Source organism: Pan troglodytes, chromosome 8, assembly GCF_028858775.2.
Source record: "Pan troglodytes isolate AG18354 chromosome 8, NHGRI_mPanTro3-v2.0_pri, whole genome shotgun sequence".
Taxonomy (NCBI): Eukaryota; Metazoa; Chordata; class Mammalia; order Primates; family Hominidae; genus Pan; species Pan troglodytes.
Window position 1 is genome coordinate 52,503,648 of NC_072406.2, and position 23,966 is coordinate 52,527,613.

The following is a 23,966-nucleotide window of genomic DNA, read 5'->3' on the forward strand; positions in this document are numbered from 1 at the left end:
ACAAAGAAGTTACTGAGAATTCATCTGTCTAGCTTTATATGAAGAAATCCCGTTTCCAACGAAGGCCTCAAAGAGGTTTAAATATCCCCTTGCAGACTTAAGAAACAGAGTGTTTCCAAACTGCTCTATGAAAAGAAAAGTTTAACTCTGTTAGTTGAATGCACACATCACAAAGTGGTTTGTGAGAATCATTCTGTCTGGTTTTTATACAAAGATATTTCGATTTCTAAGATTGGCCTCAAATCGCTTGAAATCTCCACTTGCAAATTCCACAAAAAGAGTGTTTCAAAACTGCTCTGTCTCAAGGAAGGTTCAACTTTGTGAGTTGAATACACACAACACAAAGAAGTTACTGGGAATTCATCTGTCTAGCATTTAACTGAGAAATCCCGTTTCCAACGAAGGCCTCAAAGGGGTCCAAATATCCTCTTGCAAACTTAACAAACAGAGTGTTTCCAAACTGCTCTATGAAAAGAAAGGTGAAACTCTGTGAGTTGAATGCACACATCACAAAGTAGTTTCTGAGAATGGTTCTGTCTAGTTTTTAAACGAGGATATTTCCTTTAATACAATTGGCCTCAAATCGCTTGAAATCTCCACTTGTAAAATCCACAAAAAGAGTGTTTCAAATCTGCTCTGTCTAAAGAAAGGTTCAACTCTGAGAGTTGAATACACACAACACAAAGAAGTTACTGAGAATTCATCTGTCTAGCTTTATATGAAGAAATCCCGTTTCCAACGAAGGCCTCAAAGAGTTTTAAATATCCCCTTGCAGACTTAAGAAACAGAGTGTTTCCAAACTGCTCTATGAAAAGAAAGTTTAAACTCTCTGTGTTGAATGCACACATCACAAAGTGGTTTCTGAGAATGATTCTGTCTGGTTTTTATACAAAGATATTTCGATTTCTAAGATTGGCCTCAAATCGGTTGAAATCTCCACTTGCAAATTCCGCAAAAAGAGTGTTTCAAAACTGCTCTGTCTGAAGGAAGGGTCAACTCTGTGAGTTGAATACACACAACACAAAGAAGTTACTGGGAATTCATCTGTCTAGCATTTAACTGAGAAATCCCGTTTCCAACGAAGGCCTCAAAGGGGTCCAAATATCCTCTTGCAAACTTAACAAACAGAGTGTTTCCAAACTGCTCTATGAAAAGAAAGGTGAAACTCTGTGAGTTGAACGCACACATCACAAAGTAGTTTCTGAGAATGGTTCTGTCTAGTTTTTAAACGAAGATATTTCCTTTAATACAATTGGCCTCAAATCGCTTGAAATCTCCACTTGTAAAATCCACAAAAAGAGTGTTTCAAATCTGCTCCTTCTAAAGAAAGGTTCAACTCTGTGAGTTGAATACACACAACACAAAGAAGTTAGTTGGAATTCATCTCTCTAGCTTTATGTGAAGAAATCCCTTTTCCAACGAAGGCCTCAAAGAAGTCTAAATATCCCCTTGCAGACTTAAGAAACAAAGTGTTTCCAAACTGCTGTATGAAAAGAAAGGTTCAACTCTGTGAGTTGAACGCACACATCACAATGTGGTTTCTGAGAATGATCCTGTGTAGTTTTTATACAAAGGTATGTCGATTTCTAAAATTGGCCTCAAATCGCTTGAAATCTCCACTTGCAAATTCCACAAAAAGAGTGTTTCAAAACTGCACTGTCTCAAGGAAGTTTCAACTCTGTGAGTTGAATACACACAACACAAAGAAGTTACTGGGAATTCATCTGTCTAGCATTTAACTGAGAAATCCCGTTTCTAAAGAAGGCCTCAAAATGGTCCAAATATCCTCTTGCAAACTTAACAAACAGAGTGTTTCCAAACTGCTCTATGAAAAGAAAGGTGAAACTCTGTGAGTTCAACGCACACATCACAAAGTAGTTTCTGAGAATGGTTCTGTCTATTTTTTAAACGAAGGTATTTTGTTTAATACAATTGGCCCCAAATCGCTTGAAATCTCCACTTGTAAAATCCACAAAAAGAGTGTTTCAAATCTGCTCTCTCTAAAGAAAGGTTCAACTCTGTGAGTTGAATACACACAACACAAAGAAGTTACTGAGAATTCATCTGTCTAGCTTTATATGAAGAAATCCCGTTTCCACCGAAGGCCTCAAGGAGTTCTAAATATCCCCTTGCAGACTTAAGAAACAGAGTGTTTCCAAACTGCTCTATGAAAAGAAAGTTTAAACTCTCTGAGTTGAATGCACACATCACAAAGTGGTTTCTGAGAATGATTCTGTCTGGTTTTTATACAAAGATATTTCGATTTCTAAGATTGGCCTCAAATCGCTTGAAATCTCCACTTGCAAATTCCACAAAAAGAGTGTTTCAAAACTGCTCTGTCTCAAGGTAGGTTCAACTCTGTGAGTTGAATACACACAACACAAAGAAGTTACTGGGAATTCATCTGTCTAGCATTTAACTGAGAAATCCCGTTTCCAACGAAGGCCTCAAAGGGGTCCAAATATCCCCTTGCAAAATTAACAAACAGAGTCTTTCCAAACTGCTCTATGAAAAGAAAGGTGAAACTCAGTGAGTTGAACGCACACATCATAAACTAGTTTCTGAGTATGGTTCTGTCTAGTTTTTAAACGAAGATATTTCCTTTAATACAATTGTCCTCAAATCGCTTGAAATCTCCACTTGTAAAACCCACAAAAGAGTGTTTCAAATCTGCTCTGTCTAAAGAAAGGTTCAACTCTGTGAGTTGAATACACACAACACAAAGAAGTTACTGGGAATTCATCTGTCTAGCATTTAACTGAGAAATCCCGTTTCCAACGAAGGCCTCAAAGTGGTCCAAATATCCTCTTGCAAACTTAACAAACAGACTGTTTCCAAACTGCTCTATGGAAAGAAAGGTGAAACTCTGTGAGTTGAACGCACACATCACAAAGTAGTTTCTGAGAATGGTTCTGTCTAGTTTTTAAAAGAAGATATTTCCTTTAATACAATTGGCCTCCAATCGGTTGAAATCTCCACTTGTAAAATCCACAAAAAGAGTGTTTCAAATCTGCTCTGTCTAAAGAAATATTCAACTCTGTGAGTTGAATACACACAACACAAAGAAGTTACTGAGAATTCATCTGTCTAGCTTTATATGAAGAAATCCCGTTTCCAACGAAGGCCTCAAAGAGGTTTAATTATCCCCTTGAAGACTTAAGAAACAGAGTGTTTCCAAACTGCTCTATGAAAAGAAAAGTTTAACTCTGTGAGTTGAATGCACACATCACAAAGTGGTTTCTGAGAATGATTCTGTCTGGTTTTTATACAAAGATATTTCGATTTCTAAGATTGGCCTCAAATCACTTGAAATCTCCACTTGCAAATTCCACAAAAAGAGTGTTTCAAAACTGCTCTGTCTCAAGGAAGGTTCAACTCTGTGAGTTGAATACACACAACACAAAGAAGTTACTGGGAATTCATCTGTCTAGCATTTAACTGAGAAATCCCGTTTCCAAAGAAGGCCTCAAAGGGGTCCAAATATCCTCTTGCAAACTTAACAAACAGAGTGTTTCCAAACTGCTCTATGAAAAGAAAGGTGAAACTCTGTGAGTTGAACGCACACATCACAAAGTAGTTTCTGAGAATGGTTCTGTCTAGTTTTTAAACGAAGGTACTTTCTTTAATACAATTGGCCTCAAATCGCTTGAAATCTCCACTTGTAAAATCCACAAAAAGAGTGTTTCAAATCTGCACTGTGTAAAGAAAGGTTCAACTCTGTGAGTTGAATACACACAACACAAAGAAGTTACTGAGAATTGATCTCTCTAGCTTTATATGAAGAAATACCGTTTCCAACGAAGGCCTCAAGGAGGTCTAAATATCCCCTTGCAGACTTAAGAAACAGAGTGTTTCCAAACTGCTCTATGAAAAGAAAGGTTAAACTCTGTGAGTTGAACGCACACATCACAAAGTGGTTTCTGAGAATGATTCTGTCTAGTTTTTATACAAATATATATCGATTTCTAAGACTGGCCACAAATCGCTTGAAATCTCCACTTGCAAATTCCACAAAAACAGTGTTTCAAAACTGCTCTGTCTCAAGGAAGAATCAACTCTGTGAGTTGAATACACACAACACAAAGAAGTTACTGGGAATTCATCTGTCTAGCATTTAACTGAGAAATCCCGTTTCCAACGACGGCCTCAAAGTGGTCCAAATATCCTCTTGCAAACTTAACAAACAGAGTGTTTCCAAACTGCTCTATGACAAGAAAGGTGAAACTCTGTGAGTTGAACGCACACATCACAAGGTAGTTTCTGAGAATGATTCTGTCTAGTTTTTAAATGAAGATATTTCCTTTAATACAATTGGCCTCAAATCGCTTGAAATCTCCAATTGTAAAATCCACAAAAAGAGTGTTTCAAATCTGCTCTGTCTAAAGAAAGGTTCAACTCTGTCAGTTGAATACACACAACACAAATAAGTTACTGAGAATTCATCTGTCTAGCTTTATATGAGGAAATCCCGTTTCCAACGAAGGCCTCAAGGAGGTTTAAATATCCCCTTGCAGACTTAAGAAACAGAGTGTTTCCAAACTGCTCTATGAAAAGAAAGGTTAAACTCTGTGAGTTGAATGCACACATCACAAAGTGGTTTCTGAGAATGATTCTGTCTGGTTTTTATACAAAGATATTTCGATTTCTAAGATTGGCCTCAAATCGCTTGAAATCTCCACTTGCAAATTCCACAAAAAGAGTGTTTCAAAACTGCTCTGTCTCAAGGAAGGTTCAACTCTGAGAGTTGAATACACACAACACAAAGAAGTTACTGGGAATTCATCTGTCTAGCATTTAACTGAGAAATCCCGCTTCCAACGAAGGCCTCAAAGTGGTCCAAATACCCTCTTGCAAACTTAACAAACAGAGTGTTTCCAAACTGCTCTATGAAAAGAAAGGTGAAACTCTCTGAGTTGAACGCACACATGACAAAGTAGTTTCTGAGAATGGTTCTGTCTAGTTTTTAAACGAAGGTATATTCTTTAATAAAATTGGCCTCAAATCGCTTGAAATCTCCACTTGTAAAATCCACAAAAAGAGTGTTTCAAATCTGCTCTGTCTAAAGAAAGGTTCAACTCTGTGAGTTGAATACACACAACACAAAGAAGTTAGTTGGAATTCATCTCTCTAGCTTTATGTGAAGAAATCCCTTTTCCAACGAAGGCCTCAAAGAAGTCTAAATATCCCCTTGCAGACTTAAAAAACAAAGTGTTTCCAAACTGCTGTATGAAAAGAAAGGTTGAACTCTGTGAGTTGAACGCACACATCACAATGTGGTTTCTGAGAATGATCCTGTGTAGTTTTTATACAAAGGTATGTCGATTTCTAAGATTGGCCTCAAATCGCTTGAAATCTCCACTTGCAAATTCCACAAAAAGAGTGTTTCAAAACTGCACTGTCTCAAGGAAGTTTCAACTCTGTGAGTTGAATACACACAACACAAAGAAGTTACTGGGAATTCATCTGTCTAGCATTTAACTGAGAAATCCTGTTTCTAAAGAAGGCCTCAAAATGGTCCAAATATCCTCTTGCAAACTTAACAAACAGAGTGTTTCCAAACTGCTCTATGAAAAGAAAGGTGAAACTCTGTGAGTTCAACGCACACATCACAAAGTAGTTTCTGAGAATGGTTCTGTCTATTTTTTAAACGAAGGTATTTTGTTTAATACAATTGGCCCCAAATCGCTTGAAATCTCCACTTGTAAAATCCACAAAAAGAGTGTTTCAAATCTGCTCTGTCTAAAGAAAGGTTCAACTCTGTGAGTTGAATACACACAACACAAAGAAGTTACTGAGAATTCATCTGTCTAGCTTTATATGAAGAAATCCCGTTTCCAACGAAGGCCTCAAGGAGGTCTCAATATCCCCTTGCAGACTTAAGAAACAGAGTGTTTCCAAACTGCTCTATGAAAAGAAAGTTTAAACTCTCTGAGTTGAATGCACACATCACAAAGTGGTTTCTGAGAATGATTCTGTCTGGTTTTTATACAAAGATATTTCGATTTCTAAGATTGGCCTCAAATCGCTTGAAATCTCCACTTGCAAATTCCACAAAAAGAGTGTTTCAAAACTGCTCTGTCTAAAGGAAGGTTCAACTCTGTGAGTTGAATACACACAACACAAAGAAGTTACTGGGAATTCATCTGTCTAGCATTTAACTGAGAAATCGCGTTTCCAACGAAGGCCTCAAAGGGGTCCAAATATCCCCTTGCAAAATTAACAAACAGAGTCTTTCCAAACTGCTCTATGAAAAGAAAGGTGAAACTCAGTGAGTTGAACGCACACATCATAAACTAGTTTCAGAGAATGGTTCTGTCTAGTTTTTAAACGAAGATATTTCCTTTAATACAATTGTCCTCAAATCGCTTGAAATCTCCACTTGTAAAACCCACAAAAGAGTGTTTCAAATCTGCTCTGTCTAAAGAAAGGTTCAACTCTGTGAATTGAATACACACAACACAATGAAGTTCCTGGGAATTCATGTGTCTAGCATTTAACTGAGAAATCCCGTTTCCAACGAAGGCCTCAAAGTGGTCCAAATATCCTCTTGCAAACTTAACAAACAGAGTGTTTCCAAACTGCTCTATGAAAAGAAAGGTGAAACTCTGTGAGTTGAACGCACACATCACAAAGTAGTTTCTGAGAATGGTTCTGTCTAGTTTTTAAAAGAAGATATTTCCTTTAATACAATTGGCCTCCAATCGGTTGAAATCTCCACTTGTAAAATCCACAAAAAGAGTGTTTCAAATCTGCTCTGTCTAAAGAAATATTCAACTCTGTGAGTTGAATACACACAACACAAAGAAGTTACTGAGAATTCATCTGTCTAGCTTTATATGAAGAAATCCCGTTTCCAACGAAGGCCTCATAGAGGTTTAATTATCCCCTTGAAGACTTAAGAAACAGAGGGTTTCCAAACTGCTCTATGAAAAGAAAAGTTTAACTCTGTGAGTTGAATGCACACATCACAAAGTGGTTTCTGAGAATGATTCTGTCTGGTTTTTATACAAAGATATTTCGATTTCTAAGATTGGCCTCAAATCGCTTGAAATCTCCACTTGCAAATTCCACAAAAAGAGTGTTTCAAAACTGCTCTGTCTCAAGGAAGGTTCAACTCTGTGAGTTGAATACACACAACACAAAGAAGTTACTGAGAATTGATCTCTCTAGCTTTATATGAAGAAATACCGTTTCCAACGAAGGCCTCAAGGAGGTCTAAATATCCCCTTGCAGACTTAAGAAACAGAGTGTTTCCAAACTGCTCTATGAAAAGAAAGGTTAAACTCTGTGAGTTGAACGCACACATCACAAAGTGGTTTCTGAGAATGATTCTGTCTAGTTTTTATACAAATATATATCGATTTCTAAGACTGGCCACAAATCGCTTGAAATCTCCACTTGCAAATTCCACAAAAACAGTGTTTCAAAACTGCTCTGTCTCAAGGAAGAATCAACTCTGTGAGTTGAATACACACAACACAAAGAAGTTACTGGGAATTCATCTGTCTAGCATTTAACTGAGAAATCCCGTTTCCAACGACGGCCTCAAAGTGGTCCAAATATCCTCTTGCAAACTTAACAAACAGAGTGTTTCCAAACTGCTCTATGACAAGAAAGGTGAAACTCTGTGAGTTGAACGCACACATCACAAGGTAGTTTCTGAGAATGATTCTGTCTAGTTTTTAAATGAAGATATTTCCTTTAATACAATTGGCCTCAAATCGCTTGAAATCTCCAATTGTAAAATCCACAAAAAGAGTGTTTCAAATCTGCTCTGTCTAAAGAAAGGTTCAACTCTGTCAGTTGAATACACACAACACAAATAAGTTACTGAGAATTCATCTGTCTAGCTTTATATGAGGAAATCCCGTTTCCAACGAAGGCCTCAAGGAGGTTTAAATATCCCCTTGCAGACTTAAGAAACAGAGTGTTTCCAAACTGCTCTATGAAAAGAAAGGTTAAACTCTCTGAGTTGAATGCACACATCACAAAGTGGTTTCTGAGAATGATTCTGTCTGGTTTTTATACAAAGATATTTCGATTTCTAAGATTGGCCTCAAATCGCTTGAAATCTCCACTTGCAAATTCCACAAAAAGAGTGTTTCAAAACTGCTCTGTCTAAAGGAAGGTTCAACTCTGTGAGTTGAATACACACAACACAAAGAAGTTACTGGGAATTCATCTGTCTAGCATTTAACTGAGAAATCCCGTTTCCAACGAAGGCCTCAAAGGGGTCCAAATATCCCCTTGCAAAATTAACAAACAGAGTCTTTCCAAACTGCTCTATGAAAAGAAAGGTGAAACTCAGTGAGTTGAACGCACACATCATAAACTAGTTTCAGAGAATGGTTCTGTCTAGTTTTTAAATGAAGATATTTCCTTTAATACAATTGTCCTCAAATCGCTTGAAATCTCCACTTGTAAAACCCACAAAACAGTGTTTCAAATCTGCTCTGTCTAAAGAAAGGTTCAACTCTGTGAATTGAATACACACAACACAAAGAAGTTCCTGGGAATTCATGTGTCTAGCATTTAACTGAGAAATCCCGTTTCCAACGAAGGCCTCAAAGTGGTCCAAATATCCTCTTGCAAACTTAACAAACAGAGTGTTTCCAAACTGCTCTATGAAAAGAAAGGTGAAACTCTGTGAGTTGAACGCACACATCACAAAGTAGTTTCTGAGAATGGTTCTGTCTAGTTTTTAAAAGAAGATATTTCCTTTAATACAATTGGCCTCCAATCGGTTGAAATCTCCACTTGTAAAATCCACAAAAAGAGTGTTTCAAATCTGCTCTGTCTAAAGAAATATTCAACTCTGTGAGTTGAATACACACAACACAAAGAAGTTACTGAGAATTCATCTGTCTAGCTTTATATGAAGAAATCCCGTTTCCAACGAAGGCCTCATAGAGGTTTAATTATCCCCTTGAAGACTTAAGAAACAGAGTGTTTCCAAACTGCTCTATGAAAAGAAAAGTTTAACTCTGTGAGTTGAATGCACACATCACAAAGTGGTTTCTGAGAATGATTCTGTCTGGTTTTTATACAAAGATATTTCGATTTCTAAGATTGGCCTCAAATCGCTTGAAATCTCCACTTGCAAATTCCACAAAAAGAGTGTTTCAAAACTGCTCTGTCTCAAGGAAGGTTCAACTCTGTGAGTTGAATACACACAACACAAAGAAGTTACTGGGAATTCATCTGTCTAGCATTTAACTGAGAAATCCCGTTTCCAACGAAGGCCTCAAAGGGGTCCAAATATCCTCTTGCAAACTTAACAAACAGAGTGTTTCCAAACTGCTCTATGAAAAGAAAGGTGAAACTCTGTGAGTTGAACGCACACATCACAAAATAGTTTCTGAGAATGGTTCTGTCTAGTTTTTAAACGAAGATATTTCCTTTAATACAATTGGCCTCAAATCGCTTGAAATCTCCACTTGTAAAATCCACAAAAAGAGTGTTTCAAATCTGCTCTGTCTAAAGAAAGGTTCAACTCTGTCAGTTGAATACACACAACACAAAGAAGTTACTGGGAATTCATCTGTCTGGCTTCATATGAAGAAATCCCGTTTCCAACGAAGGCCTCAAGGAGGCCTAATATCCCCTTGCAGACTTAAGAAACAGAGTGTTTCCAAAGTGCTCTATGAAAAGAAAGGTAAACTCTGTGAGTTGAATGCACACATCACAAAGTGGTTTCTGAGAATGATTCTGTCTGGTTTTTATACAAAGATATTTCGATTTCTAAGATTGGCCTCAAATCGATTGAAATCTCCACTTGAAAATTCCACAAAAAGAGTGTTTCAAAACAGCTCTGTCTCAAGGAAGGTTCAACTCTGTGAGTTGAATACACACAACACAAAGAAGTTACTGGGAATTCATCTGTCTAGCATTTAACTGAGAAAACCCGTTTCCAACGAAGGCCTCAAAGGTGTCCAAATATCCCCTTGCAAACTTAACAAACAGAGTGTTTCCAAACTGCTCTATGAAAAGAAAGGTGAAACTCTGTGAGTTGAACGCACACATCGTAAAGTAGTTTCGGAGAATGGTTCTGTCTAGTTTTTAAACGAAGGTATTTTCTTTAATACAATTGGCCTCAAATCGCTTGAAATCTCCACTTGTAAAATCCACAAAAAGAGTGTTTCAAATCTGCTCTGTGTAAAGAAAGGTTCAACTCTGTGAGTTGAATACACACAACACAAAGAAGTTACTGAGAATTGATCTCTCTAGCTTTATATGAAGAAATACCGTTTCCAACGAAGGCCTCAAGGAGGTCTAAATATCCCCTTGCAGACTTAAGAAACAGAGTGTTTCCAAACTGCTCTATGAAAAGAAAGGTGAAACTCTGTGAGTTGAATGCACACATCACAAACTGGTTTCTGAGAATGATTCTGTCTAGTTTTTATACAAAGATATTTCGATTTCTAAGATTGGCCTCAAATCGCTTGAAATCTCCACTTGCAAATTCCACAAAAAGAGTGTTTCAAAACTGCTCTGTCTCAAGGAAGATTCAACTCTGTGAGTTGAATACACACAACACAAAGAAGTTACTGGGAATTCATCTGTCTAGCATTTAACTGAGAAATCCCGTTTCCAACGAAGGCCTCAAAGGGGTCCAAATATCCTCTTGCAAACGTAACAAACACAGTGTTTCCAAACTGCTCTATGAAAAGAAAGGTGAAACTCTGTGAGTTGAACGCACTCATCACAAAGTAGTTTCTGAGAATGATTCTGTTTAGTTTTTAAATGAAGATATTTACTTTAATACAATTGGCCTCAAATCGCTTGAAACCTCCAATTGTAAAATCCTCAAAAAGAGTGTTTCAAATCTGCTCTGTCTAAAGAAAGGTTCAACTCTGTGAGTTGAATACACACAACACAAAGAAGTTACTGAGAATTCATCTGTCTAGCTTTATATGAAGAAATCCCGTTTCCAACGAAGGCCTCAAGGAGGTCTAAATATCCCCTTGCAGACTTAAGAAACAGAGTGTTTCCAAACTGCTCTATGAAAAGAAAGTTTAAACTCTCTGAGTTGAACGCACACATCATAAAGAAGTTTCTGAGAATGATTCTGTCTAGTTTTTATACAAAGATATTTCAATTTCTAAGACTGGCCTCAAATCGCTTGAAATCTCCACTTGCAAATTCCACAAAAAGAGTGTTTCAAAACTGCTCTGTCTCAAGGAAGATTCAATTCTGTGAGTTGAATACACACAACACAAAGAAGTTACTGGGAATTCATCTGTCTAGCATTTAACTGAGAAATCCCTTATCCAACGAAGGCCTCAAAGGGGTCCAAATATCCTCTTGCAAACTTAACAAACAGAGTGTTTCCAAACTGCTCTATGAAAAGAAAGGTGAAACTCTGTGAGTTGAACGCACACATCACAAAGTGGTTTCTGAGAATGATTCTGTCTAGTTTTTATACAAAGATATTTCAATTTCTAACACTGGCCTCAAATCGCTTGAAATCTCCAGTTGCAAATTCCACAAAAAGAGTGTTTCAAAACTGCTCTGTCTCAAGGAAGATTCAATTCTGTGAGTTGAATACACACAACACAAAGAAGTTACTGGGAATTCATCTGTCTAGCATTTAACTGAGAAATCCCTTTTCCAACGAAGGCCTCAAAGGGGTCCAAATATCCTCTTGCAAACTTAACAAACAGAGTGTTTCCAAACTGCTCTATGAAAAGAAAGGTGAAACTCTGTGAGTTGAACGCACACATCACAAGGTAGTTTCTGAGAATGATTCTGTCTAGTTTTTAAATGAAGATATTTCCTTTAATACAATTGGCCTCAAATCGCTTGAAATCTCCACTTGTAAAATCCACAAAAAGAGTGTTTCAAATCTGCTCTGTCTAAAGAAAGGTTCAACTCTGTGAGTTGAATACACACAACACAAAGAAGTTACTGAGAATTCATCTGTCTAGCTTTATATGAAGAAATCCCGTTTCCAACGAAGGCCTCAAAGAGTTTTAAATATCCCCTTGCAGACTTAAGAAACAGAGTGTTTCCAAACAGCTCTATGAAAAGAAAGGTTTAACTCTGTGAGTTGAATGCACACATCACAAAGTGGTTTCTGAGAATGATTCTGTCTGGTTTTTATACAAAGATATTTCGATTTCTAAGATTGGCCTCAAATCGCTTGAAATCTCCAGTTGCAAATTCCACAAAAAGAGTGTTTCCAAACTGCTCTGTCTCAAGGAAGATTCAATTCTGTGAGTTGAATACACACAACACAAAGAAGTTACTGGGAATTCATCTATCTAGCATTTAACTGAGAAATCCCGTTTCCAACGAAGGCCTCAAAGGGGTCCAAATATCCTCTTGCAAACTTAACAAACAGAGTGTTTCCAAACTGCTCTATGAAAAGAAAGGTGAAACTCTGTGAGTTGAACGCACACATCACAAAGTGGTTTCTGAGAATGATTCTGTCTAGTTTTTATACAAAGATATTTCAATTTCTAAGACCGGCCTCAAATCGCTTGAAATCTCCACTTGCAAATTCCACAAAAAGAGTGTTTCCAAACTGCTCTGTCTCAAGGAAGATTCAATTCTGTGAGTTGAATACACACAACACAAAGAAGTTACTGGGAATTCATCTATCTAGCATTTAACTGAGAAATCCCGTTTCCAACGAAGGCCTCAAAGGGGTCCAAATATCCCCTTGCAAACTTAACAAACAGAGTCTTTCCAAACTGCTCTATGAAAAGAAAGGTGAAACTCTGTGAGTTGAACGCACTCATCATAAAGTAGTTTCTGAGAATGGTTCTGTCTAGTTTTTAAACGAAGATATTTCCTTTAATACAAGTGGCCTCAAATCGCTTGAAATCTCCACTTGTAAAACCCACAAAAAGAGTGTTTCAAATCTGCTCTGTCTAAAGAAAGGTTCAACTCTGTGAGTTCAATACACACAACACAAAGAAGTTACTGAGAATTCATCTGTCTAGCTTTATATGAAGAAATCCCGTTTCCAACGAAGGCCTCAATGAGGTCTAAATATCCCCTTGCAGACTTAAGAAACAGAGTGTTTCCAAACTGCTCTATGAAAAGAAAGGTGAAACTCTGTGAGTTGAACGCACACATCACAAAGTAGTTTCTGAGAATGATTCTGTCTAGTTTTTAAATGAAGATATTTCCTTTAATACAATTGGCCTCAAATCGCTTGAAATCTCCACTTGTAAAATCCACAAAAAGAGTGTTTCAAATCTGCTCTGTCTAAAGAAAGGTTCAACTCTGTGAGTTGAATACACACAACACAAAGAAGTTACTGAGAATTCATCTGTCTAGCTTTATATGAAGAAATCCCGTTTCCAACGAAGGCCTCAAAGAGTTTTAAATATCCCCTTGCAGACTTAAGAAACAGAGTGTTTCCAAACTGCTCTATGAAAAGAAAGTTTAAACTCTCTGTGTTGAATGCACACATCACAAAGTGGTTTCTGAGAAGGATTCTGTCTGGTTTTTATACAAAGATATTTCGATTTCTAAGATTGGCCTCAAATCGCTTGAAATCTCCAATTGCAAATTCCACAAAAAGAGTGTTTCAAAACTGCTCTGTCTGAAGGAAGGGTCAACTCTGTGAGTTGAATACACACAACACAAAGAAGTTACTGGGAATTCATCTGTCTAGCATTTAACTGAGAAATCCCGTTTCCAACGAAGGCCTCAAAGGGGTCCAAATATCCTCTTGCAAACTTAACAAACAGAGTGTTTCCAAACTGCTCTATGAAAAGAAAGGTGAAACTCTGTGAGTTGAACGCACACATCACAAAGTAGTTTCTGAGAATGGTTCTGTCTAGTTTTTAAACGAAGATATTTACTTTAATACAATTGGCCTCAAATCGCTTGAATTCTCCACCTGTAAAATCCACAAAAAGAGTGTTTCAAATCTGCTCTGTCTAAAGAAAGGTTCAACTCTGTCAGTTGAATACACACAACACAAAGAAGTTACTGAGAATTCATCTGTCTAGCTTTATATGAAGAAATCCCGTTTCCAACGAAGGCCTCAAGGATGTCTAAATATCCCCTTGCAGACTTAAGAAACAGAGTGTTTCCAAACTGCTCTATGAAAAGAAAGATTAAACTCTGTGAGTTGAACGCACACATCACAAACTGGTTTCTGAGAATGATTCTGTCTAGTTTTTATACAAAGATATTTCGATTTCTAAGATTGGCCTCAAATCGCTTGAAATCTCCAATTGCAAATTCCACAAAAAGAGTGTTTCAAAACTGCTCTGTCTCAAGGAAGATTCAACTCTGTGAGTTGAATACACACAACACAAAGAAGTTACTGGGAATTCATCTGTCTAGCATTTAAATGAGAAATCCCGTTTCCAACGAAGGCCTCAAAGTGGTCCAAATATCCTCTTGCAAACTTAACAAACAGAGTGTTTCCAAACTGCTCTATGAAAAGAAAGGTGAAACTCTGTGAGTTGAACGCACACATCACAAAGTGGTTTCTGAGAATGATTCTGTCTAGTTTTTATACAAGGATATTTCAATTTCTAAGACCGGCCTCAAATCGCTTGAAATCTCCACTTGCAAATTCCACAAAAAGAGTGTTTCCAAACTGCTCTGTCTCAAGGAAGATTCAATTCTGTGAGTTGAATACACACAACACAAAGAAGTTACTGGGAATTCATCTGTCTAGCATTTAACTGAGAAATCCCTTTTCCAACGAAGGCCTCAAAGGGGTCCAAATATCCTCTTGCAAACTTAACAAACAGAGTGTTTCCAAACTGCTCTATGAAAAGAAAGGTGAAACTCTGTGAGTTGAACGCACACATCACAAAGTAGTTTCTGAGAATGATTCTGTCTTGTTTTTAAATGAAGATATTTCCTTTAATACAATTGGCCTCAAATCGCTTGAAATCTCCACTTGTAAAATCCACAAAAAGAGTGTTTCAAATCTGCTCTGTCTAAAGAAAGGTTCAACTCTGTGAGTTGAATACACACAACACAAAGAAGTTACTGAGAATTCATCTGTCTAGCTTTATATGAAGAAATCCCGTTTCCAACGAAGGCCTCAAAGAGTTTTAAATATCCCCTTGCAGACTTAAGAAACAGAGTGTTTCCAAACTGCTCTATGAAAAGAAAGGTTTAACTCTGTGAGTTGAATGCACACATCACAAAGTGGTTTCTGAGAATGATTCTGTCTGGTTTTTATACAAAGATATTTCGATTTCTAAGATTGGCCTCAAATCGCTTGAAATCTCCAGTTGCAAATTCCACAAAAAGAGTGTTTCAAAACTGCTCTGTCTGAAGGAAGGTTCAACTCTGTGAGTTGAATACACACAACACAAAGAAGTTACTGGGAATTCATCTGTCTAGCATTTAACTGAGAAATCCCGTTTCCAACGAAGGCCTCAAAGGGGTCCAAATATCCCCTTGCAAACTTAACAAACAGAGTGTTTCCCAACTGCTCTATGAAAAGAAAGGTGAAACTCTGTGAGTTGAACGCACACATCACAAAGTAGTTTCTGAGAATGGTTCTGTCTAGTTTTTAAACGAAGATATTTCCTTTAATACAATTGGCCTCAAATCGCTTGAAATCTCCACCTGTAAAATCCACAAAAAGAGTGTTTCAAATCTGCTCTGTCTAAAGAAAGGTTCAACTCTGTCAGTTGAATACACACAACACAAAGAAGTTACTGAGAATTCATCTGTCTAGCTTTATATGAAGAAATCCCGTTTCCACCGAAGGCCTCAAGGAGGTCTAAATATCCCCTTGCAGACTTAAGAAACAGAGTGTTTCCAAACTGCTCTATGAAAAGAAAGTTTAAACTCTCTGAGTTGAATGCACACATCACAAAGTGGTTTCTGAGAATGATTCTGTCTGGTTTTTATACAAAGATATTTCGATTTCTAAGATTGGCCTCAAATCGCTTGAAATCTCCACTTGCAAATTCCACAAAAAGAGTGTTTCAAAACTGCTCTGTCTCAAGGTAGGTTCAACTCTGTGAGTTGAATACACACAACACAAAGAAGTTACTGGGAATTCATCTGTCTAGCATTTAACTGAGAAATCCCGTTTCCAACGAAGGCCTCAAAGGGGTCCAAATATCCCCTTGCAAAATTAACAAACAGAGTCTTTCCAAACTGCTCTATGAAAAGAAAGGTGAAACTCAGTGAGTTGAACGCACACATCATAAACTAGTTTCTGAGTATGGTTCTGTCTAGTTTTTAAACGAAGATATTTCCTTTAATACAATTGTCCTCAAATCGCTTGAAATCTCCACTTGTAAAACCCACAAAAGAGTGTTTCAAATCTGCTCTGTCTAAAGAAAGGTTCAACTCTGTGAGTTGAATACACACAACACAAAGAAGTTACTGGGAATTCATCTGTCTAGCATTTAACTGAGAAATCCCGTTTCCAACGAAGGCCTCAAAGTGGTCCAAATATCCTCTTGCAAACTTAACAAACAGACTGTTTCCAAACTGCTCTATGGAAAGAAAGGTGAAACTCTGTGAGTTGAACGCACACATCACAAAGTAGTTTCTGAGAATGGCTCTGTCTAGTTTTTAAAAGAAGATATTTCCTTTAATACAATTGGCCTCCAATCGGTTGAAATCTCCACTTGTAAAATCCACAAAAAGAGTGTTTCAAATCTGCTCTGTCTAAAGAAATATTCAACTCTGTGAGTTGAATACACACAACACAAAGAAGTTACTGAGAATTCATCTGTCTAGCTTTATATGAAGAAATCCCGTTTCCAACGAAGGCCTCAAAGAGGTTTAATTATCCCCTTGAAGACTTAAGAAACAGAGTGTTTCCAAACTGCTCTATGAAAAGAAAAGTTTAACTCTGTGAGTTGAATGCACACATCACAAAGTGGTTTCTGAGAATGATTCTGTCTGGTTTTTATACAAAGATATTTCGATTTCTAAGATTGGCCTCAAATCACTTGAAATCTCCACTTGCAAATTCCACAAAAAGAGTGTTTCAAAACTGCTCTGTCTCAAGGAAGGTTCAACTCTGTGAGTTGAATACACACAACACAAAGAAGTTACTGGGAATTCATCTGTCTAGCATTTAACTGAGAAATCCCGTTTCCAAAGAAGGCCTCAAAGGGGTCCAAATATCCTCTTGCAAACTTAACAAACAGAGTGTTTCCAAACTGCTCTATGAAAAGAAAGGTGAAACTCTGTGAGTTGAACGCACACATCACAAAGTAGTTTCTGAGAATGGTTCTGTCTAGTTTTTAAACGAAGGTACTTTCTTTAATACAATTGGCCTCAAATCGCTTGAAATCTCCACTTGTAAAATCCACAAAAAGAGTGTTTCAAATCTGCACTGTGTAAAGAAAGGTTCAACTCTGTGAGTTGAATACACACAACACAAAGAAGTTACTGAGAATTGATCTCTCTAGCTTTATATGAAGAAATACCGTTTCCAACGAAGGCCTCAAGGAGGTCTAAATATCCCCTTGCAGACTTAAGAAACAGAGTGTTTCCAAACTGCTCTATGAAAAGAAAGGTTAAACTCTGTGAGTTGAACGCACACATCACAAAGTGGTTTCTGAGAATGATTCTGTCTAGTTTTTATACAAATATATATCGATTTCTAAGACTGGCCACAAATCGCTTGAAATCTCCACTTGCAAATTCCACAAAAACAGTGTTTCAAAACTGCTCTGTCTCAAGGAAGAATCAACTCTGTGAGTTGAATACACACAACACAAAGAAGTTACTGGGAATTCATCTGTCTAGCATTTAACTGAGAAATCCCGTTTCCAACGACGGCCTCAAAGTGGTCCAAATATCCTCTTGCAAACTTAACAAACAGAGTGTTTCCAAACTGCTCTATGACAAGAAAGGTGAAACTCTGTGAGTTGAACGCACACATCACAAGGTAGTTTCTGAGAATGATTCTGTCTAGTTTTTAAATGAAGATATTTCCTTTAATACAATTGGCCTCAAATCGCTTGAAATCTCCAATTGTAAAATCCACAAAAAGAGTGTTTCAAATCTGCTCTGTCTAAAGAAAGGTTCAACTCTGTCAGTTGAATACACACAACACAAATAAGTTACTGAGAATTCATCTGTCTAGCTTTATATGAGGAAATCCCGTTTCCAACGAAGGCCTCAAGGAGGTTTAAATATCCCCTTGCAGACTTAAGAAACAGAGTGTTTCCAAACTGCTCTATGAAAAGAAAGGTTAAACTCTGTGAGTTGAATGCACACATCACAAAGTGGTTTCTGAGAATGATTCTGTCTGGTTTTTATACAAAGATATTTCGATTTCTAAGATTGGCCTCAAATCGCTTGAAATCTCCACTTGCAAATTCCACAAAAAGAGTGTTTCAAAACTGCTCTGTCTCAAGGAAGGTTCAACTCTGAGAGTTGAATACACACAACACAAAGAAGTTACTGGGAATTCATCTGTCTAGCATTTAACTGAGAAATCCCGCTTCCAACGAAGGCCTCAAAGTGGTCCAAATACCCTCTTGCAAACTTAACAAACAGAGTGTTTCCAAACTGCTCTATGAAAAGAAAGGTGAAACTCTCTGAGTTGAACGCACACATGACAAAGTAGTTTCTGAGAATGGTTCTGTCTAGTTTTTAAACGAAGGTATATTCTTTAATAAAATTGGCCTCAAATCGCTTGAAATCTCCACTTGTAAAATCCACAAAAAGAGTGTTTCAAATCTGCTCTGTCTAAAGAAAGGTTCAACTCTGTGAGTTGAATACACACAACACAAAGAAGTTAGTTGGAATTCATCTCTCTAGCTTTATGTGAAGAAATCCCTTTTCCAACGAAGGCCTCAAAGAAGTCTAAATATCCCCTTGCAGACTTAAAAAACAAAGTGTTTCCAAACTGCTGTATGAAAAGAAAGGTTGAACTCTGTGAGTTGAACGCACACATCACAATGTGGTTTCTGAGAATGATCCTGTGTAGTTTTTATACAAAGGTATGTCGATTTCTAAGATTGGCCTCAAATCGCTTGAAATCTCCACTTGCAAATTCCACAAAAAGAGTGTTTCAAAACTGCACTGTCTCAAGGAAGTTTCAACTCTGTGAGTTGAATACACACAACACAAAGAAGTTACTGGGAATTCATCTGTCTAGCATTTAACTGAGAAATCCTGTTTCTAAAGAAGGCCTCAAAATGGTCCAAATATCCTCTTGCAAACTTAACAAACAGAGTGTTTCCAAACTGCTCTATGAAAAGAAAGGTGAAACTCTGTGAGTTCAACGCACACATCACAAAGTAGTTTCTGAGAATGGTTCTGTCTATTTTTTAAACGAAGGTATTTTGTTTAATACAATTGGCCCCAAATCGCTTGAAATCTCCACTTGTAAAATCCACAAAAAGAGTGTTTCAAATCTGCTCTGTCTAAAGAAAGGTTCAACTCTGTGAGTTGAATACACACAACACAAAGAAGTTACTGAGAATTCATCTGTCTAGCTTTATATGAAGAAATCCCGTTTCCAACGAAGGCCTCAAGGAGGTCTCAATATCCCCTTGCAGACTTAAGAAACAGAGTGTTTCCAAACTGCTCTATGAAAAGAAAGTTTAAACTCTCTGAGTTGAATGCACACATCACAAAGTGGTTTCTGAGAATGATTCTGTCTGGTTTTTATACAAAGATATTTCGATTTCTAAGATTGGCCTCAAATCGCTTGAAATCTCCACTTGCAAATTCCACAAAAAGAGTGTTTCAAAACTGCTCTGTCTAAAGGAAGGTTCAACTCTGTGAGTTGAATACACACAACACAAAGAAGTTACTGGGAATTCATCTGTCTAGCATTTAACTGAGAAATCCCGTTTCCAACGAAGGCCTCAAAGGGGTCCAAATATCCCCTTGCAAAATTAACAAACAGAGTCTTTCCAAACTGCTCTATGAAAAGAAAGGTGAAACTCAGTGAGTTGAACGCACACATCATAAACTAGTTTCAGAGAATGGTTCTGTCTAGTTTTTAAACGAAGATATTTCCTTTAATACAATTGTCCTCAAATCGCTTGAAATCTCCACTTGTAAAACCCACAAAAGAGTGTTTCAAATCTGCTCTGTCTAAAGAAAGGTTCAACTCTGTGAATTGAATACACACAACACAAAGAAGTTCCTGGGAATTCATGTGTCTAGCATTTAACTGAGAAATCCCGTTTCCAACGAAGGCCTCAAAGTGGTCCAAATATCCTCTTGCAAACTTAACAAACAGAGTGTTTCCAAACTGCTCTATGAAAAGAAAGGTGAAACTCTGTGAGTTGAACGCACACATCACAAAGTAGTTTCTGAGAATGGTTCTGTCTAGTTTTTAAAAGAAGATATTTCCTTTAATACAATTGGCCTCCAATCGGTTGAAATCTCCACTTGTAAAATCCACAAAAAGAGTGTTTCAAATCTGCTCTGTCTAAAGAAATATTCAACTCTGTGAGTTGAATACACACAACACAAAGAAGTTACTGAGAATTCATCTGTCTAGCTTTATATGAAGAAATCCCGTTTCCAACGAAGGCCTCATAGAGGTTTAATTATCCCCTTGAAGACTTAAGAAACAGAGTGTTTCCAAACTGCTCTATGAAAAGAAAAGTTTAACTCTGTGAGTTGAATGCACACATCACAAAGTGGTTTCTGAGAATGATTCTGTCTGGTTTTTATACAAAGATATTTCGATTTCTAAGATTGGCCTCAAATCGCTTGAAATCTCCACTTGCAAATTCCACAAAAAGAGTGTTTCAAAACTGCTCTGTCTCAAGGAAGGTTCAACTCTGTGAGTTGAATACACACAACACAAAGAAGTTACTGAGAATTGATCTCTCTAGCTTTATATGAAGAAATACCGTTTCCAACGAAGGCCTCAAGGAGGTCTAAATATCCCCTTGCAGACTTAAGAAACAGAGTGTTTCCAAACTGCTCTATGAAAAGAAAGGTTAAACTCTGTGAGTTGAACGCACACATCACAAAGTGGTTTCTGAGAATGATTCTGTCTAGTTTTTATACAAATATATATCGATTTCTAAGACTGGCCACAAATCGCTTGAAATCTCCACTTGCAAATTCCACAAAAACAGTGTTTCAAAACTGCTCTGTCTCAAGGAAGAATCAACTCTGTGAGTTGAATACACACAACACAAAGAAGTTACTGGGAATTCATCTGTCTAGCATTTAACTGAGAAATCCCGTTTCCAACGACGGCCTCAAAGTGGTCCAAATATCCTCTTGCAAACTTAACAAACAGAGTGTTTCCAAACTGCTCTATGACAAGAAAGGTGAAACTCTGTGAGTTGAACGCACACATCACAAGGTAGTTTCTGAGAATGATTCTGTCTAGTTTTTAAATGAAGATATTTCCTTTAATACAATTGGCCTCAAATCGCTTGAAATCTCCAATTGTAAAATCCACAAAAAGAGTGTTTCAAATCTGCTCTGTCTAAAGAAAGGTTCAACTCTGTCAGTTGAATACACACAACACAAATAAGTTACTGAGAATTCATCTGTCTAGCTTTATATGAGGAAATCCCGTTTCCAACGAAGGCCTCAAGGAGGTTTAAATATCCCCTTGCAGACTTAAGAAACAGAGTGTTTCCAAACTGCTCTATGAAAAGAAAGGTTAAACTCTCTGAGTTGAATGCACACATCACAAAGTGGTTTCTGAGAATGATTCTGTCTGGTTTTTATACAAAGATATTTCGATTTCTAAGATTGGCCTCAAATCGCTTGAAATCTCCACTTGCAAATTCCACAAAAAGAGTGTTTCAAAACTGCTCTGTCTAAAGGAAGGTTCAACTCTGTGAGTTGAATACACACAACACAAAGAAGTTACTGGGAATTCATCTGTCTAGCATTTAACTGAGAAATCCCGTTTCCAACGAAGGCCTCAAAGGGGTCCAAATATCCCCTTGCAAAATTAACAAACAGAGTCTTTCCAAACTGCTCTATGAAAAGAAAGGTGAAACTCAGTGAGTTGAACGCACACATCATAAACTAGTTTCAGAGAATGGTTCTGTCTAGTTTTTAAACGAAGATATTTCCTTTAATACAATTGTCCTCAAATCGCTTGAAATCTCCACTTGTAAAACCCACAAAACAGTGTTTCAAATCTGCTCTGTCTAAAGAAAGGTTCAACTCTGTGAATTGAATACACACAACACAAAGAAGTTCCTGGGAATTCATGTGTCTAGCATTTAACTGAGAAATCCCGTTTCCAACGAAGGCCTCAAAGTGGTCCAAATATCCTCTTGCAAACTTAACAAACAGAGTGTTTCCAAACTGCTCTATGAAAAGAAAGGTGAAACTCTGTGAGTTGAACGCACACATCACAAAGTAGTTTCTGAGAATGGTTCTGTCTAGTTTTTAAAAGAAGATATTTCCTTTAATACAATTGGCCTCCAATCGGTTGAAATCTCCACTTGTAAAATCCACAAAAAGAGTGTTTCAAATCTGCTCTGTCTAAAGAAATATTCAACTCTGTGAGTTGAATACACACAACACAAAGAAGTTACTGAGAATTCATCTGTCTAGCTTTATATGAAGAAATCCCGTTTCCAACGAAGGCCTCATAGAGGTTTAATTATCCCCTTGAAGACTTAAGAAACAGAGTGTTTCCAAACTGCTCTATGAAAAGAAAAGTTTAACTCTGTGAGTTGAATGCACACATCACAAAGTGGTTTCTGAGAATGATTCTGTCTGGTTTTTATACAAAGATATTTCGATTTCTAAGATTGGCCTCAAATCGCTTGAAATCTCCACTTGCAAATTCCACAAAAAGAGTGTTTCAAAACTGCTCTGTCTCAAGGAAGGTTCAACTCTGTGAGTTGAATACACACAACACAAAGAAGTTACTGGGAATTCATCTGTCTAGCATTTAACTGAGAAATCCCGTTTCCAACGAAGGCCTCAAAGGGGTCCAAATATCCTCTTGCAAACTTAACAAACAGAGTGTTTCCAAACTGCTCTATGAAAAGAAAGGTGAAACTCTGTGAGTTGAACGCACACATCACAAAATAGTTTCTGAGAATGGTTCTGTCTAGTTTTTAAACGAAGATATTTCCTTTAATACAATTGGCCTCAAATCGCTTGAAATCTCCACTTGTAAAATCCACAAAAAGAGTGTTTCAAATCTGCTCTGTCTAAAGAAAGGTTCAACTCTGTCAGTTGAATACACACAACACAAAGAAGTTACTGGGAATTCATCTGTCTGGCTTCATATGAAGAAATCCCGTTTCCAACGAAGGCCTCAAGGAGGCCTAATATCCCCTTGCAGACTTAAGAAACAGAGTGTTTCCAAAGTGCTCTATGAAAAGAAAGGTAAACTCTGTGAGTTGAATGCACACATCACAAAGTGGTTTCTGAGAATGATTCTGTCTGGTTTTTATACAAAGATATTTCGATTTCTAAGATTGGCCTCAAATCGATTGAAATCTCCACTTGAAAATTCCACAAAAAGAGTGTTTCAAAACAGCTCTGTCTCAAGGAAGGTTCAACTCTGTGAGTTGAATACACACAACACAAAGAAGTTACTGGGAATTCATCTGTCTAGCATTTAACTGAGAAAACCCGTTTCCAACGAAGGCCTCAAAGGTGTCCAAATATCCCCTTGCAAACTTAACAAACAGAGTGTTTCCAAACTGCTCTATGAAAAGAAAGGTGAAACTCTGTGAGTTGAACGCACACATCGTAAAGTAGTTTCGGAGAATGGTTCTGTCTAGTTTTTAAACGAAGGTATTTTCTTTAATACAATTGGCCTCAAATCGCTTGAAATCTCCACTTGTAAAATCCACAAAAAGAGTGTTTCAAATCTGCTCTGTGTAAAGAAAGGTTCAACTCTGTGAGTTGAATACACACAACACAAAGAAGTTACTGAGAATTGATCTCTCTAGCTTTATATGAAGAAATACCGTTTCCAACGAAGGCCTCAAGGAGGTCTAAATATCCCCTTGCAGACTTAAGAAACAGAGTGTTTCCAAACTGCTCTATGAAAAGAAAGGTGAAACTCTGTGAGTTGAATGCACACATCACAAAGT